At 39.6% G+C, this 16,897-nt stretch overlaps 1 long non-coding RNA gene across 1 annotated transcript in view; it reads right to left on the reverse strand.

Annotated features, from left to right (window-relative positions):
* Positions 1–4,008: 4,008 nt before the first annotated feature.
* LOC141944216 (uncharacterized) overlaps positions 4,009–16,897 on the reverse strand; it is a 47,730-nt gene continuing 34,841 nt past the window's right edge. Inside the window, exons 5-6 of the long non-coding RNA XR_012629193.1 lie at positions 5,622–5,800; positions 4,009–5,459 (exon numbers count right to left, since the gene is read on the reverse strand). This is a non-coding gene — a long non-coding RNA (uncharacterized LOC141944216). The remainder of the gene's footprint in view (positions 5,460–5,621; positions 5,801–16,897) is intronic.

The raw sequence follows: 16,897 nt of genomic DNA on the forward strand, positions 1-16,897 counted from the left end.
CACGCAGAGCACAAACGTGCATTTTGACTCCAGACATCTTGGAGATGGAGATGTTGTATGTAGAGCTGCAACCCCTTGCTTCTCTCCATCACAAACCTACAACCCCACAGTTCTGCCCTTCTCCACTGTGCCAGGTAGTGTTTGACACAAATACCTGCTTTTGTGCAGTGCATCTTTTGTGCAGGATTAGGAATTGAAGCCAGAAATATTAAGAAAAAACAGTCTTCAAAGTGAAGGGTGGTGGAAAAATCACTAACAAATGTCATGTCAACAAATACATTTAACTGCAAACTTTGGTTGCATGGGATTCTTCTTGGGCCAGGAGGAGGATGGGAAAGAAGATTATTGCAAGATGTTCTAATAAATTAATGTTGTCTTGAAATTAAAAGATCACTGCTGTGGAATTTGATCCCATTGTGTTGGAATCCATGGGGGTCTTGTACATAAGGAACAGCTACTGTACATTTTTCCGTAGTAAATCTGAATTTATTTAGACTAGCATGTAAAGAATATTTCAACTCTGCTCAGTTAGAAATGTCTATAATTTTAGAAGAGAGAGACTGAGAATGATAGTTGGTGTTTATATTTTAGAGTACCTTCTTCACACTGAACATATCCCTGGGCAGAAGCCTGCACAAAGCCTATGGGGCACTTGTGGACAGCCTGAACTGCTTTATGACACGAGATCCAGGCTTGGAACAGGATCATTTTGCAAACATGAATTTACCTGCTGAGCTTCCTTCATCTTTTCCCTACCTGTCCCCTGAGGTCCTGTGTTACAGTCAAATGGTGTTTTCCAGTTTATTTCTCTGCTGTGGCTTCCTGCTTGTCAGATGGTTAGCCATGACTTCTCGTACTATGCCTGCTGCACCTTGTGGGATTCCCAGGTGGTCTCTCCTGCAAGTACTAGGCAAGATCCGTGCTGCTTACCTCTTATGGAGACCCTACAAAATATAGCACCATTTGTGCTAGAAAGCACAACGTAATTTTAATTATGTTATTTGGTTTGGACTTCCTTTGCAATAACAGCAGAAGAAAGTAACTTTCTTAGGGAAAAATTCTAGTTCCACTGAAACCATTAAGCATTATTAGTACCAGTGAGTTTTTGGGAAATTCTCTAGCACAGGGTAGATCTTTTGTGTACTGCCAAGTCAAGACCAGAGTTATTATCTGGGCTCTATGAGATTTCTGAATGCATAAAACTTATTATTTTTATATTTTCTCCTTTGTTTTTAATGCTACAGAATGGGACTGTGGTGTTTTGAGCGTCAATTAAATTATATTTGGTATTTAATAAATCTCAGCACTGCTTAGCTTTTTTAAATGATAGAGATTTATTGATGGCTCATTTTGTGGTCCTGGTATTAAAGTGCTTGTAGCCTCTCATTTCAAACAGTTTTTCGTAGTAATATGAAAACAGCTCTAGATGTGTTTTAGGCATCAGCCGAGATGTACCCAAGGGGTACAATTATCGCTTACTATATTAAAGCAAAAAGAGAAGGTGTTGTACTGGAAATATCCTGAGATAAACAAGGATTCTAGAAAAAGCCTTGTTTTAAGTTTACTTTTATTTTTCCAGAGATACTCACTAAACAATGTGAGTTATTTTTCTGCACAGGTTTTACTCTTTTATTTTTGGAGGCATGACTAGCGGATGCAAGATATCTCAGACCATGAGGTATTTAAAATGTTGGATGATTCGAGATATCTACCTTTCATGAATAACTTCCAAAAAAACCAGATTGCACAGGGCTGAAAGGCAGTCATTGCCTTGAGGCTCTTGCAACCTGCAGTTGTAGCCCTCCATGAGCTCCAGGTACGTGAAGCCTTCAGCCTGCATGGCGCTGATTAAACCATCAGGGTCTAAAAATAAATAGCACAGACAAGATGATGGAGGAAAACCAGCTGAGGCATTATTGCTTGCTGACAGTACCTCTGAACATCAGAAACCACCATAAATTTTCTGACCATTGTACTTCCATAGCTTCTTCAATTAAGTCATTCTGTAAATTATTACACAGTCCCTTGCTGAGAAGGATCCAGGACACCAGAGAGCTGCAGCACTTGTGGTTGTTATCTTCTCTAATGTATCCTCACTGCAGCTAATCACAAGACTTTCCATCTACCTTAAATCTGGAAGAATAGATTTATGTATGAAAGACAAAGGCTTTAAATCAGTCAATGTAAGCCATGAATAACTTCATTAGAATCAATGTATTCAACCAGTGCAGTTTAGATAAGGCTCAGCCAAAAGGACTCGTAACTGTAATCCAGTCTCAGTACTGCCTTGCATGGTGAATCATAGCCTTAGGAGGTTTAGAATAGGCACAGATTTTAAATTGATAAATTGTTTATAGGTTAATGTTAAGAGTTGGAGAAAAAGTTCAGGCGGGATGAGTGATTGTACACTGTTATATTGTAAAAATAATATGAGCTACAGAGTGTTTTATATGGGTAAGTGCACTGGGACCTCATTTTGGGTCCACTGCTCCCCACAACTTAGAAGTGCTGTGAAACTATAGAAAACACACACAGAGAAAACAACATTAAAAGGTATCTAGTGAGTTAGGTTATACAGAAGAAACTCAATTTCTACAGTCTGCCAAAGAGAAGGCTCAGGGGAGACAAGATCACAGAATATAAATACCTTCAAAGGAAGGGGATTATTCGCATTACCAGAACACGACAAAACAAAAAGTAGTGGCTTCAAACTAGGGAACACAAAGTGCAGTGGAGTAATTAAGCTCTGAATGGAGCATGGTGCAGACGAAGGGGCCAAGGGGGAGGAACGAGGTCAGAGAGAAGACTTAAACTGATAGAGGAAGAAAGGATTACAACCCTAATCAATTCAGTGTTTGGGAAACTGTGGGATTAGCAGTAGGCAAAAGCAGTATCCTTTCTCTCTCCATAGAAGAGTTCTAGGGCCTACTGCACACTGCCCCCCAAGGCAAGACATCCTTGTCTTCAGTGGTTTTCTCTGTGCAGGTAGTACTTGTCCAGGAAGAATCAATCTACCAAAGCAGGGCCATCATGAGCCCACACACTGCACAACTTCCATGCAAGTCTGCAGTTGCTGAACTGCCCCAAGGATGGATAAGAGTTCTTGGTCTGATCTGAATGTTGGCATCACATTCACCCCAGGAGGCATCAGAGCAGGAACTACTCATTCTTTAACTTGCTGCCTCCACTGTGATTATTAGCAAAAAAAAAAATACCAAAGAATCATCTGAAACATCACCATGTGGAAAATGTAATTCAAGTTCACTGATCCGTAAAGCAGAGATGTACAGGAAACTGATACTGGGGCTATTTTGAAACTTTGGCTGGTATACACAGCATGGTGTGCCTATAGTAATAGTGGGAGAGGGCTGGGATGCCAGCGTGTCAGAAGAGCTCCTTAAGAAAAGGGGGGGATGACCTGGTTGTCTCAGACTCGAGGGACAGAAACCTGAGGGCAAAGCAGGGGTGCCCTCAAATGCGGGGTGGGGAACTTTCAGTAAAGCAGCAGGAGTTGGGAGGAAGCTCTGGATTTTGGACTCGTGGTATACTCATCCACTGCAACTTGCTCTCTCCCTAATTAATCCACAAATATATCTTGTTGCCCAAGGTCAGAAAAAAGGGAAGTAATATAAGACTACCTCCTTCCCCCAGGTCCTCCTGAGGCTGAGCAGGTGACATTGAAAGCCAGCAAGACACTTGGGCTGCTTCAAATCCCAGGGCTCAGATTTCTCCTCAATACACTCACAACATGGGCTGCCCTTTCAGGAATCTGTGACTGAGCTTTTCCCTTTACCTTCTCAATTCTTTGTGAGAGCTAAAGGGTTTTTTATTAAAATGCGCTGTATAAATAGTATTTAATTAGCTGATGTTTTTAATGTCTTACAACATTTTAAGATTCATTCTATTTCTTTTCCTTCTGTGGAGAACTCCAGATATGCAAAAATGAAGCTTCATTTTAAAGAAAGAAGGAAGCAGGTTTTGAAACAAAGAATGAAGACAGATAAATCACTACATTTGCAGACAAAGAAGGATGTTTAAATTAATTGACAATACAGAGTCAGAAATGATTATATGCCCACAACTGCCACATATCCTTTCCCCAACTGAAGCAATATCAAAAGTGAAGATGAGTGCATTATCAAAATAATTTTAAACTTAAAATAATTGCGTATGTTTATTGGAAAAGGGCCATGGTCAAACAACAAAACACGCCGGGAATATCAAAATCAGAACATGGGTTCACACAAGCAACTATACCTTTCAGATACACATTAGAAAATGGTCTTTCAGTTTAGGAATTTTTTTAGTTAAGTCATTGATTCTAAAACAGACATAAATTTAAAATATTGCCATGAATTAAAACATGCACTTGTGTTTTGGCTAAATAAAGAAAATTTCAGAAGATGGCAAATAACCATACTCAAAAACTATTTCTAGAAAAGCAGTGCCTGATTAGTCCATATTTTAATCAAGTAAACAGAGGACAACCAATTCTATAAATAATATTGGGGTTTATGTCAGTAAAAATTAGCAGGATGCAATCTTTACAGTCTCAGTTGTTTTCACATTAATTGGAATACATAATGAAAGTAATTACACTCTGATATTTTGGTGCATGTCTCAGTGTATCTTGGAAGGAGTCCAGTAAGTTGTCTGTCTATACCTGATTTATAGAATAGTTATTTGTAATTTAAAATTGCTCCTTATGAGCAATAAGGATGGAGTGTTTGTATAAATTGTAAATGTCTCTTGATTTTTACCTTTCTGTGTCCCCCTGCAAAATGTTACTAAGAATAAAGTACTGAAAAAAAATCCCATGTGATTTACTGACAAGAAAGTCCCTTTTAAAGCTAAAAAGTGAAAATTTGACTGATATTCAACATACCTGTGTATACTACAGACCGTGTGTGTACAAATCATGTTATATGAATGTAAACGTTTTTGTGTTAAACATTTTGGGGATAAACAGCCTCTGCTATGTTAGGGAAGCAAGTAATCTTTTTTTCCAAAATGTAACAGAGCTGATAGAGGAGAAGTGTGAGAAAGGCTGACTTTAAGACTGAGTGAAATCAATGCATGATCTGGTAAAGAGAATAATTCTTTACAGCCCTTTGGGTTTTCATGCAGGATATAGGGTCTCTTCCACCCCATCTCTTTAAAATAAAAGATGCAGAATAATAGATGAAATTGGAGATTCAGAGGCTACAACGCTTGGATACATACTTAGGGAAAGTAAAGTCTCGAAGTCAACTCCAGTGGTTTCAGAGAGCATCAGGTGAGGACTTGGAGGAGGCACTGGGAATGCGGCAGGAGCAGCACCAGGATGCTGGCAGGAGACAGGAGGTGACAAGAGACAGGGATTTGGTGGGAAAGCATCCTGCATTAACCACCAGAAGGTTGGTGCTGCTTTCCATCCTTGTAAGCATTCACAAGTCTTTTTCTCTTGGAGGAAGTTTTCCCTGCAACAGCAATACATAACATTCGCAAAGGGCTGAAATGGGGTCGGCAGCAACCAGCACAGCTACAGTCTGGGCATTTTAAAGCTAGCATGGTCAGTCCTGCCATGGTAACTGCCCCACCACGGTGCCCCGTGCTGTGAAATTAACCCTCTCAGGTCTCACCTTCATCCTGATGAGGCTTTCCAATGCTGCTGCTGTTGGCATCACTCCATCCCCAAAGATCACACCTTGGGCTGCTCGTGTGCCACATGCTGTGCTGTTCCCTGAAGAGCTGTCACGTCTCCCTCAGCAAGTGGACCATCTTTCATGCTGTTTGCAGATCAGAGAAGCACCCAGCATCACTGCAAATGACCAGCAGGACTTTAACAGTATTTCCATTACAAGCAGATCCCGGCTTTACCCTCTGTACCCCTTCCCTAACCTAAGACAAATCTAGGTGCTGTGTTAACAGGACTAGGCCATCATTTCACTGAGTCAAGCCATTCCCCTGACTCACTGCAACCCTCACTTCACCAATTTTATGAAGTGTGGCATTCACCAGTTACCTTTGTGCTAAACAGGCAGTTGAGAAGAGGCGAGTGTCAGTGACCGGGCAGAGAACATACCACCCAGAGCCCTTCCCCATGCAGCCTGTGCTCCCCATGCCAAGGCGCTGGCACCTAGCAGTGTCCTGGCTCTCTGGGTGCACAGCTGGGCTCAGACCCTGCTTGGGCTGTGCTCTGCATCACCCTGACGGCTCTACCTACTACTGGCACAGTCATGGTAGACCACTTAGTTATTCCCTGAGTAAAGTCTAATTTTCATTGATTGGCATGATCATTTGCAACTTTTGCTATAGTTATGCTAAACTTGGTATTTTTTACAATACCTGTTCACATTTTTTTCATTTGTACCACATACCTTTATTCAGATGATTAGTTGTACATATGTATTTATGTCAGATAACAGTGATGGGCACATTTTCTGGTGATAATTTTTGTCTTGATTTTTTTATGAACAGTATTCAGATGAAAGTTAGAATTAAAATTTTAAGAATGCACAGAAAGAGCTTCTTAAAAATGTTTCTGCAGGTAAAATAAATGACCTTTTATCTGCTGTTTACACAGGGAAAAAAAGTTTTTAAACTATGCTTTGTATTTAAAACTAGTTTATTATACAAAAGAAATATGAATTGTAGTTAGTGAATTGACAGATTACTTCTGGTCATCATGGGCCTGATTTCCAAAGGTATTTGGTGCCTAATAAGGCGGTTCATTACCTTCTGGGATTTCAGAAAGACTGCAGTAGGCCAGCTGCTTTGTCTTCATTGAAATCAGTACCAGTAAGATGCCAAGGCACTTGTGAAAAGCAGCGATACATGCAAGAATATTTTTGTAAATATGTCCAGATATTCTTTAATTTTCAGATTCAGCTGATGTTTTTCTTGTCCATTTAGGGTTTCGTTTGTAAACTGGAAGACAGAAACTTTTTTCTGCTTTTTTTAACTCAGTCTCTCAGCTTTAGATGAAGTAACACGAAGAAAATATTATGTTTGCATCTCAAAACTAAAAATTCCACTGAAAGTAATTCAGAAAAACTTATTCTATACAGCAGAAAATGAAAAAGCTCCAAAGTAAAAAGAAAAAAAAAAAAAAAAAGCCCTTTTGATCTGTTGTGGAGGCTTATACAATGTGATACATTAACTCAGGTTGGCCATAGTGATACAGAAGATATTTTCCCCACTGGAATAAAGCACTTTTGAACTCATTAACAACTGAGAATTATCAGAGTAAATTTAGGCCTTAGAACAGGCTGTCATTGTCATGAATGTAAAATCTATTTTTAAAGAGAAGTGTATTCATTTTAAATTGAGACTTCCAATTTAAAGAAAAAAGGATGGCTTTTTTTATGTTGGTAAGCATGAACATAAACTCTGATGTTTATGGGTTGTACCTTAAGATTAAATATCATATGTGATAGTATCTACAAATCTGAAATATACCCAGTTCCACATTGTCTGAGTAGATGATGTTATGTAGTTACAGGTACATGTATAGCGACAACAGCACTAGTCCAGCAGCAGCAGCAATTATTACCTTAAGCAGCACAGCACATGACAACAGAAGCAGTGGGGTAGACAGCTATAAAAAGAAGACAACCACTCAGTTGTTTAAAATGAGTGATTCTGAGGGAACATGTGTCTCCTGATTGGCTCAGGCCAACAAAAGCCACAACCAGCCAGTGACTTGCTGGCAGCTCAGGTAGAAACCGCAGGTGGTGGAGCTGGCTCTCCTCCAGGCCCTTGGGCTTTGTAAAGTGGGATGAACAGAACGGGTGGGCACTTCTTGGCTCTCCAAATGCTGGGGCAGATCTTCAGGCCTTTTGGTCTCCTGCTAGCGTGAACATGGTGTTAGCAAGGAAACTCGCATCCAGGCAGATGTCATTTGGTACAGTCATGGGTGCTCCAACACAAAGTGAAACATATTTGTTTCTCACAGTCTATCAGTGTGCATTTCTATTGTCCCAATCTTGCATTAATGCCTTGCCTAAGATCTTATCACTTTTAATAAACAAATACTCATTATAAAGACCATTTTGTCCATCCAAGTTCTAAATCAGAGTAGCAGCTACCATTTGTAAGACTTCGATTGTCAAATATACAAGCTACCCAACATCATTTAGATAATGTGTTTGGGGCTGAACGTAAGTGATAATAAACTAATGTGGATTCATTATGATGACTCAGAGAAACAATATTACATTATAAATTCCAGGTAATATGTTTCTGTTCAGAGTGGATGTGGTCTTGCTAAGAAAAATAGGTATCTTTAAAAGTTGTTCCTTTGGGCTAAAAAAGCTGCTTGAATTCTTGAAGATAAAGATTACTGAAATACAGTGTAAAAGACTCTAAAAGGCTTAAAACTGAAGAGAAAAAGGGAAAAAAAGGGAGATTTTTCTTTTAATATGCAAATTACTTTCTTGTTATCCTATCATAAGAACCTTGTTACCATCTAATTCTGGGGTTGCAGGTTGGTGTCAGAGATCTGGGGAATCCAAGTGTGCAATAACACAGGTACCATTTAGGACAGGTCAGACAGGAGCTTTATTAACCATGATCACAGTGAGAGAATATTTGGACAGCATCACTCCCTCTGCTATGCTGTGCTACGCCGTGCTCTGCCAAGCGGTCCCAGAGACCCAGCCTATAGACTGTGTCAGGAAAAAAAAGAAAAAGAAAAGAGAAAAAAAATAAAGGAAAAAGAGAAAGAGGTGAGGAAAACCAATCATTTTGATGTTAACAAAGCCAGGTACTCATCTCCAGCAGGGACAGACTCCTTCAGTAGGTTGACAGCTGTCACACCTCTAAGAAGTAAATAAGGTGAGGACGTGGAGGGATGGCTCTTGGTGGAACCTGTATTATGACGCACACCACATATTGCCTTAGATCAGCAGTGGGGAGGGAGAAACGAACACAGACTGCTAGCTCCTAGTCAAAAGGACTGTTCTTTTAGTCAGGATAAACTTCTTAGCCAGACCTCTCAAATCTTAAATAATAATAATTTTACCACCACGTTGGTAAAACACACCTCAGGGTATTGACTCATGGTTTTGTCATGTCCAATCAATTTTGTATTATCAGTCATAATAATCTGCCTTTTTTATTTCCCCCTGACACATGCAGTTGGGGAATGAATGTGCTCATAGTGAAAACCTGTTTTCTGCAATATGCTGGCATAATCTTCCCAGTCACAAGAAGTTCACTGGGTTATGCCTAGCAAGTGAAATGAAAAAGACCTCCTTGCTGCTGCTCTCCCTCACCCCATCCCAAATACACACACCAACTATTCTGATGATACCTCAGTATATAATAATGTCTTCCATGCTGTATTTTCCAACTTTTATGGCCAGGTTTCCTAGCAGCAGGTTGTAATTGGAATCTGACTGTGAAATAAACAGGTACAAAATGACTGACAATTCCCAAAGATGTAAAAATAAGCACATTTTAACCCCATGCTGTTAAAAGAGTCCCTGCACAGATCCTACAAAGTATTGTCTTTACCTGAAGCTGAAGAAATGCTTCAAAGATGAGGCCCTTTGGCTTTTTTTTTTTTTTAATCACATGCTACCAGAATTATAAGCTTATAAAATAAGTTATGGCATTGTTGCACTTGGGATTTCTTTGAACAAAGTCAAAGAAACAGCATTTGTACCATAATCACACAATACTCCCCTTGTACTCTCTCTATAACTTATTTGCCCTAACAAGTACATACTGGTTTTTTCATTTGTGCACAGGAATCATGTTAATATATTACAGTCTGCGTCTTTCTCACATCAAATTCACATAACGAAAAACAAAACAAGACAAAACTGCTGCTGTAAATACCTTACACTGATTCTACAACTAGAAGTTATCAGCTATGCAAATAACAGATAACACTACTCCTGCTCATTCTAGAGAGATGAATCAACTGAAAAATTTCATTACATGCATTGTGTACATTGTACATAAAGCTCATTCCTACTTTTTATTTTATCCTCATATACTTCCATATATGCTTTTAGCAGTGCAGTCTTCACACAAATACTACAGACTAGAGCTACTCAACCTGTGTACTCCCATGTCCCATATAAAAAACCAAAAATTCTCAGGTGTCTTACCAGGGACTGTGACTCTGGGGAGAATTAAGGGTAGAGGTGATTTGCAACTCACAATTTGAGAAAGGCAATTGCAGACTGAATGGCTAAGGCTTTTTGTAGTTAATGCTGCCAAACTCTCCCCATTAGAAACCCTTCATTTCAGTCGTTCAAAACTCTTCCAGAATTTAACTGTTGGGGCTGAAATTTTCCATGTCTGTTTTCCAAAAGAGTGTCAGCATAAATTGTCCAGTTGTTTCCAATAATAAAGTCAGCAGAAAATATATTATTTGCCAATCATACTATTTACCAGTGATTACTACAACAGTTTTGTCAATTTCTGGCAGTATGATGACTTGAGGCAAGGAAGTGAATTTTGGCATTGAATAGTCTTTGTGTGATGGATAAGCCTTTTGTTGTGCATCTATGTGTGTGGACGGGTATAATGCTCAAACATAGCCAAGTTATAAATAATTGAGAAAATATCTGATTGCATATGCTTAGTAGCAGTTGATAAATAACATTTCCAAGGATTCTGTCCATGTTAAGCCTATTTTCTTTCTGACCCTAGGATAAAGGAGGCTAAGACAAGACTTTTCCTGCAATTGCTCTGCCCAGATGCACTGGCCCACGAACCCAACACAAAACCAAGGTGGAGGTTGCACAAGGTGGCTGTGTTGATCTGACCGCTCCCTGCAGTCAGAAAAGGAAAGGCATCAGTGTCCTTTCATGCCCTTTTACCTAGCTAACCTCACAAAGCCATTCCCCACAAAGTCATCCCTCGGTAGCCACTGATGGCTCCTTAGCTGTGCTCCCAGCTTGAGTAGGGGGCTGCATTTGTCCTGCAGGGCTCTCACACCCACAACTGACATCAGGGAGGGCTGTACTTTGAACTAATAAAGTCTGAGGAATAGTTGTCCATTGTTTTCTTACTCAATGTCCAAAATTTGTAGTTAGAGTTATTATTTATATTCCTTTGCTTCAGCTTATTATATGAAAAATGGGACTAATAATACTCTTCATTGCAGCAAAGGAGTATGGCAGTAAGTTCATTACTGCTTGCGAAACAGCTGGGTACACTAATGAGGAACATGAAAGAAACGGTCATAAGGAAACAAATAATTCTGCATTACAGCAGGTTTGCACAATGTGAAATGAATAAGGCATTGGATGCTCAGTGAACACAAGGATAAAAATCAAATACTGAGTTCATTAACAGGCCATCTATATGAAGCATGTTTCCATGCCAGGTGTCTGACTTTAAAGAGTTTCAGCAGAATAGGTCCGTCAGCAAGGATAAAAAAAATAGTATGTGTTCTCTTAATTAAAGACTGATCACAATGAACAAACCCAAAGGAATCTAGTTAAAATTGCACAGATTAAAGCCAGAAAAAACCAGAATTATTATTTTACTGCTTGACTTTCAAAGCTTTGTGTCCTTTTAACATTTTTTTAAATACATAATGTTAACACATGCAAACACTAACAAAATGCAGGATGGCTAAGTTGAAAATTATAATGTTATGGCTTTAAGTGCTGATATGCTTTCCTAGGAGCATTATATGATTTTACCGTATGTAAACATACTACAAGCAACACCAAGACCTGATTTAGTACCTAACAATATATTCCTGAAACCTAGAAGAGACAAGATCAACCTCAAAACTCCTACAGAAATCAGAGCTTTAACGTAAAGAAATGTAAACAAAACTCGGGATGACAGCACTGACACGTTTTCCATTTTTTCCTGACATCTTTCTGGGGTTGATGTGATTTAGCACCGAAATACAATCCAATGACAAACAGCAAAAATCCGTCTTCAATGCAATTTCAAAAGTAGTCTTCTTTAATAGCAGGTTTTCCATGAACACAGGGTGACAGCTGAAAAAAAGGTCAGGCTAAACCTTTACCCGAGGCAGTCACTTTGGTTTAGAGTCTCTCACCCAGTAAATAAGAGAGCCAAGGTACCAGACTGGAGATCATCATATTATTTAATTTTTCCAATACATCCCCCAGTCCTGCCTCTACCCAACACTGCCCCACTGCTGGTCCAGCAGACTGTGCACCCTCAGACATCCCTGCCTGCCCGGTGCCATGGCCTGGGGAACCTGAGGCATACCTTCAGCTTCATGCCAGGGCAATGACGTCACTTCAGACACTTCCACCTCGCAAAACCAAATGCAAACCAGCTCTAAGATAGGGTCATGGGGATGCCACAGGGCATCTGGAAGAGATGCAGAGCCAGGACTGTGTAGGGCATACATGGACAGCTTGTGCCTGGTGGCCAAAGGGACAAGGAGCCTTTCTGGTCTCACTTCATTTAGCAGTGCAGTGGGGTTAGCCCAAGGGACCTGTTCTATCTGAAGGACCAGACTGCTCCACTGAGGGCTTCCTATCTCCTCTCCTCCAGTTCATGCCTCTCACTGGGCAAGTTGGCACCCTTGGAGCCCCTGTTCCTCAGCTCAAACCATCAGCAATTGATTATGGATACAAGTCCTGAAGGTTTTTATCCTCCTTACCACCACAGCTTTCAACAAAAAGGAGGTTTCTGGCAGCTTCCCCTCTGTTGTGTGTCCTTTGTGATCAGGAGATTCCCAGGCACTAGGTATCCCTGCGTGCCTAGCCTTGAAGGGCCTGAACTTAGAGCAGGGATTTGGAGCCCATGCTTAATAAATTAATCCTGTGACTTACAGTAAGAAGATTTCAAACACTCCTGCTAGACTTTTTGGAAAAAATTCCTTATCATACATTAGCATAAAATTACAAATATGTTCTGTGCTATATGAATTATATTTATGCACTGCACTGGGCTCTGGGCAGTGACTTATGCATGTCATATACCCTTCTGCCACGTGCATTTTAAGCTGCATGTGCAAGATAACCTGGTTATCTCAAAAGCTGCAGTATAGTTTGGACTTGTCAGTAAAGTTAAGAGCCATTTATAATCATAAGCAAAATTAAGCTACAGCATATTTTTTACTTCAATATAGGAAATGAGTACTAACCATCACACTACATTTTGTCATCACTTAGATTTTTTCCACACTACCTGAAGAACTTTTTGGATATTAAATTTGCTATCATGATTGATTTTAATGCATCAGTATATTTCTCTTCCTCTTCCAAATTACACTTGCTGAAGAAACAGAAATGTACTGAACAAGGAAAAAAAATATGTACTCAAAGAGAAAAGAAATGTACTTTCAGTTTTGAAGGTGCAGTGAATTAATATTTTTAATTTACTAATACAAAAAAATATTTCTGATTATTTTCAGGTTGAACATATGCAATGAGTTTCCAGTGAGATAGCTATATTTATAAAGTATAGCAGGTCACTGAGTAGATGTCATTACTGCATTGTCTGAGGTCCCAAGAATGTTCGATCAGCCTTGATTACTGGTGCCCAGTCCTGCAAGGTACTAAACAATTTCATCTTTCATTTCAATAGTAGCCAGGAATGTTTTACATGCCTTAGGAATAAGCACATAAAAGAGCCTGCTCTAAATTAGCTGAGAAACAGCTTCATGAGAAATATAACATTTGTTTTCAATGAGAAAAGTTCTTTCCAAGAGGACAGCTACGCCAACAGAACATTTGACCCACTGATTTCAGAATTTCCTTCCATTTCTGAGAGATCTCCCATACAGAAATAGACTAACTTGTTCTATGTACACTGTCCCGTTTTGTTTCTGAAGTTTTTGTTCTGAGTCGCTGTAAATAAAGTGTTTTATTCCAAGTATAATATTCACAAGTATACTACCCACAAACAACCAATGTAACTTTATTATATACACATTCATTGAAATATTGATCAGTGAAGCAAAGAGAATTGTGGATCATAATCTGCAAGTGATCCACTAAACAAGAGATCTGTTATCATAAAGTTCTTACTAGAACACTAGTCACTCTATAAAGGGGAAATCCATTACACTACACATTAATACTGCAAAGGCATTCATGTTTTCTCTCTCTTTTTCCCATTTTCACTTCTCTCCAGCGGAAAAGTGTTTTTCTTTTAGGAGTTTGTTCACATACTTGATCAGCAGGAGTTACCTGAACTTCAGACCCCATGTGAGCGTCTCTGCCTCCTCTATCCTACACCAGAGATAGTTTCAACAACTGACTTTGCTGAAATAGTGCTGATCAACACGGGCTCCTTCTCAGCTTCTGGGTCTACCCAGTGGCCAGTGTTGGATGGACCAATCTGAGTGAGTTGCACTTGCCAAAAAAGTTGTTGCTGTTGCTAGAGGAGAATTTTTTGCATCAGTGTAAGTAAGCCAAATACTTTTGTGAAAAAGTTCACCAGGTTCAATGGAGCTGGACTTTATTAGAGCAAAAGATGATAAATGTCACAGGAGAGAATAACGACCTTTCATTTATCCCTTCCACAAACAAGACTTCTGAAATTCTTTGAGCATTTGCATTGTTTGAAGCACATTTTTCAAATGAAAATTGGGTTTTTGTGCTTTGCAGATATTTTTAAGATCAACTTTTTAAGTTGATCTTAAATATTTTTAAGACAACTTTTTCGGCAAGTACAACTCACTCAGATTAGTTCATCCAACACCTCCATAAATTTTGGCATTTTGAGCAGTCAGCATTTCAGCAGTCATGTTCTGAGCCACTAAAAGTAGTACAGGTGTTAGGCACAATGCCTTAGTTCATTCTGTTTCACAACTAAACTAATTTTTAAGAGATACATTGACATTTTCTACTTTAAAAATTGTACTTGAAAAAAAAAAAAAAAACAACAAAAAAACAAAGCACAACCCAACATAAACTTTTTAATCCCAAGGTCTTGAGTTTGTTTAGTACAAACATTCAAACTATATATTTAGTTTCTTCTATTTCTTTCTTAATACTTCTTAAGTTTCTTCAGCAAATCAAGAATATCTGTTCACCCAAGGAACAAAAATTATGAGGTCACTGATGCTCTGTTTGCTTGTCATCGGTTGTTGTTATTTTCAACTCAGTTATCAGAGAGTTATTGAATATGAGAGGGTAAATTAAATGTCAAGTCTGACTCACACAAAGTATACATGCTGTCTATTTTACTGCCCTGCTAGTTCACACGAGGTGAAGAATATATCCTAGCTGTGGGGGAAAAAAAGAGGATTACTCCTGCAGCACTCATTCATACAGTCTGCAAATCTGCCATCTGCCATGAATAAAAGGTGGGATGAGCTGCAGCATTTCACAAGCAGAGTAGGAAAAACTGCATTGTAATCTAATCATTGTAATCACTGTAATTACCCAGCTCTGTAGCAGCACCAGGGAAGTGGTCAATAAGTTCCTCTAGCTGTCAAAGAACACAGGGTACTCACAGACAGGAGGGAAGGACAGAACAAGTTGTGCCATCCACTTTGCCTCCTGCTCCAGGCTCTACCTGCCTGACACCGCTACCGGGAACTCGTGGCTCAGAGACCAAATGTTCTCTAATGCAAGACCCACAGCTCCCACGGATGCAGGCTGCTCTGCTCCAGTAGCCAAGACACAAATGAGAATGAGTTTGTTATGGATCTGGAGGTAATTGCCAACATTCAGCTGCTATCCCCTGAATTTCTGTTACCACATAATGTGCAATTTCCCTTTACAGTGACATCCTGGTTCAGATAATTTCAGAAGCATTTTGTTTGCTGGAGTACTTATGTGTAGTATACATCTTTACTCAATCAGAAGACAGCTAATTTCTTTGCTGTGCTAATTATGCCAGAGAAAAACACAACATGTTTATGCTTGTTCTTGTCAGCCAGTTTGAGAAAGTGGTTCCCTTTGAGTGACTCTGTCACCTAGTTTCTGATGTTTTGCTGTGGACTACCTAATGAACAGTTCCTAAATTTCTCTGGAGTTGTGCATGTGGTTGCTTGCAGGCAGTGCAAGTATAGTCCACACAGGGGCAGGGTATTGTTCACAACAGCCTGTACATATCCAAACTGCTAAGTAAGCTGTAATAGTATCAGTGGCTGATATCTATTCATACTCCACATGCCTGTGGTTACATGTGTTGACTTGCAGCCTGAGTCACATAATGATGGGTTACATCTGCGGTACATCATATAAACATGGCACAACAGGAGTGGAAAGGAGAGAGAGAGAGAGAGAGAGATGATAGATAGATAGATAGATAGATAGATAGATAGATAGATAGATAGATAGATAGATAGATAGATAGGAACACATCCAAATTAATTTTATGGAAGCAACGATATGATATAGTTGCCCACCATAGCTGAGGAGTGGTCTTCTTGACCCAGGAGGTCCTCTCAGGTGTGTAATATTAAGACTGAAAATGAAGGTGGCCTTGGAACAATGGATTTGCCTTTTACAATTGGAGTGGTGAATTCAAAATTTGGGCCAGCAATCAGCACAGACAAATAAAAAATCAGAAATTTCAAAAGCCCCTGGCATCAGGGCAGTCCGACCACATTTCTCCCAGCCCTTGCTTTTGGTCCTGCTTTGGCGTTCTCTCACACTGCCTCATAATGTCAGAATTGACATTAAAAACTCATTTTTATCACTTAACAAGATAGAATTAACAGGGGAGAAATACAATCCCATTGCTATCTGCAGGGCTGAATATTCTCCATCTCAGAATGGAGCTGGCCAAGACACTTGGAGTGGGCTTTTCTCCCCATCAAGCCCTGGTGAGCAGACACTGCGGCAGGGTCCTGTGTGGAGATGCAGCATTGCTCAGCAAAAGAGTTTTACTATGAAAACTGCAATGTCTATGTAGCAGAAGGGGGAGCCTGGATGAGTCTGCAGGGGCAACAACTTCAGAGCACAGACAGCAAAAGGGAAACGATACAGCTCTCTGCCCTGGA

Source organism: Strix uralensis, chromosome 5 (assembly GCF_047716275.1).
Source record: "Strix uralensis isolate ZFMK-TIS-50842 chromosome 5, bStrUra1, whole genome shotgun sequence".
NCBI lineage: Eukaryota > Metazoa > Chordata > Aves > Strigiformes > Strigidae > Strix > Strix uralensis.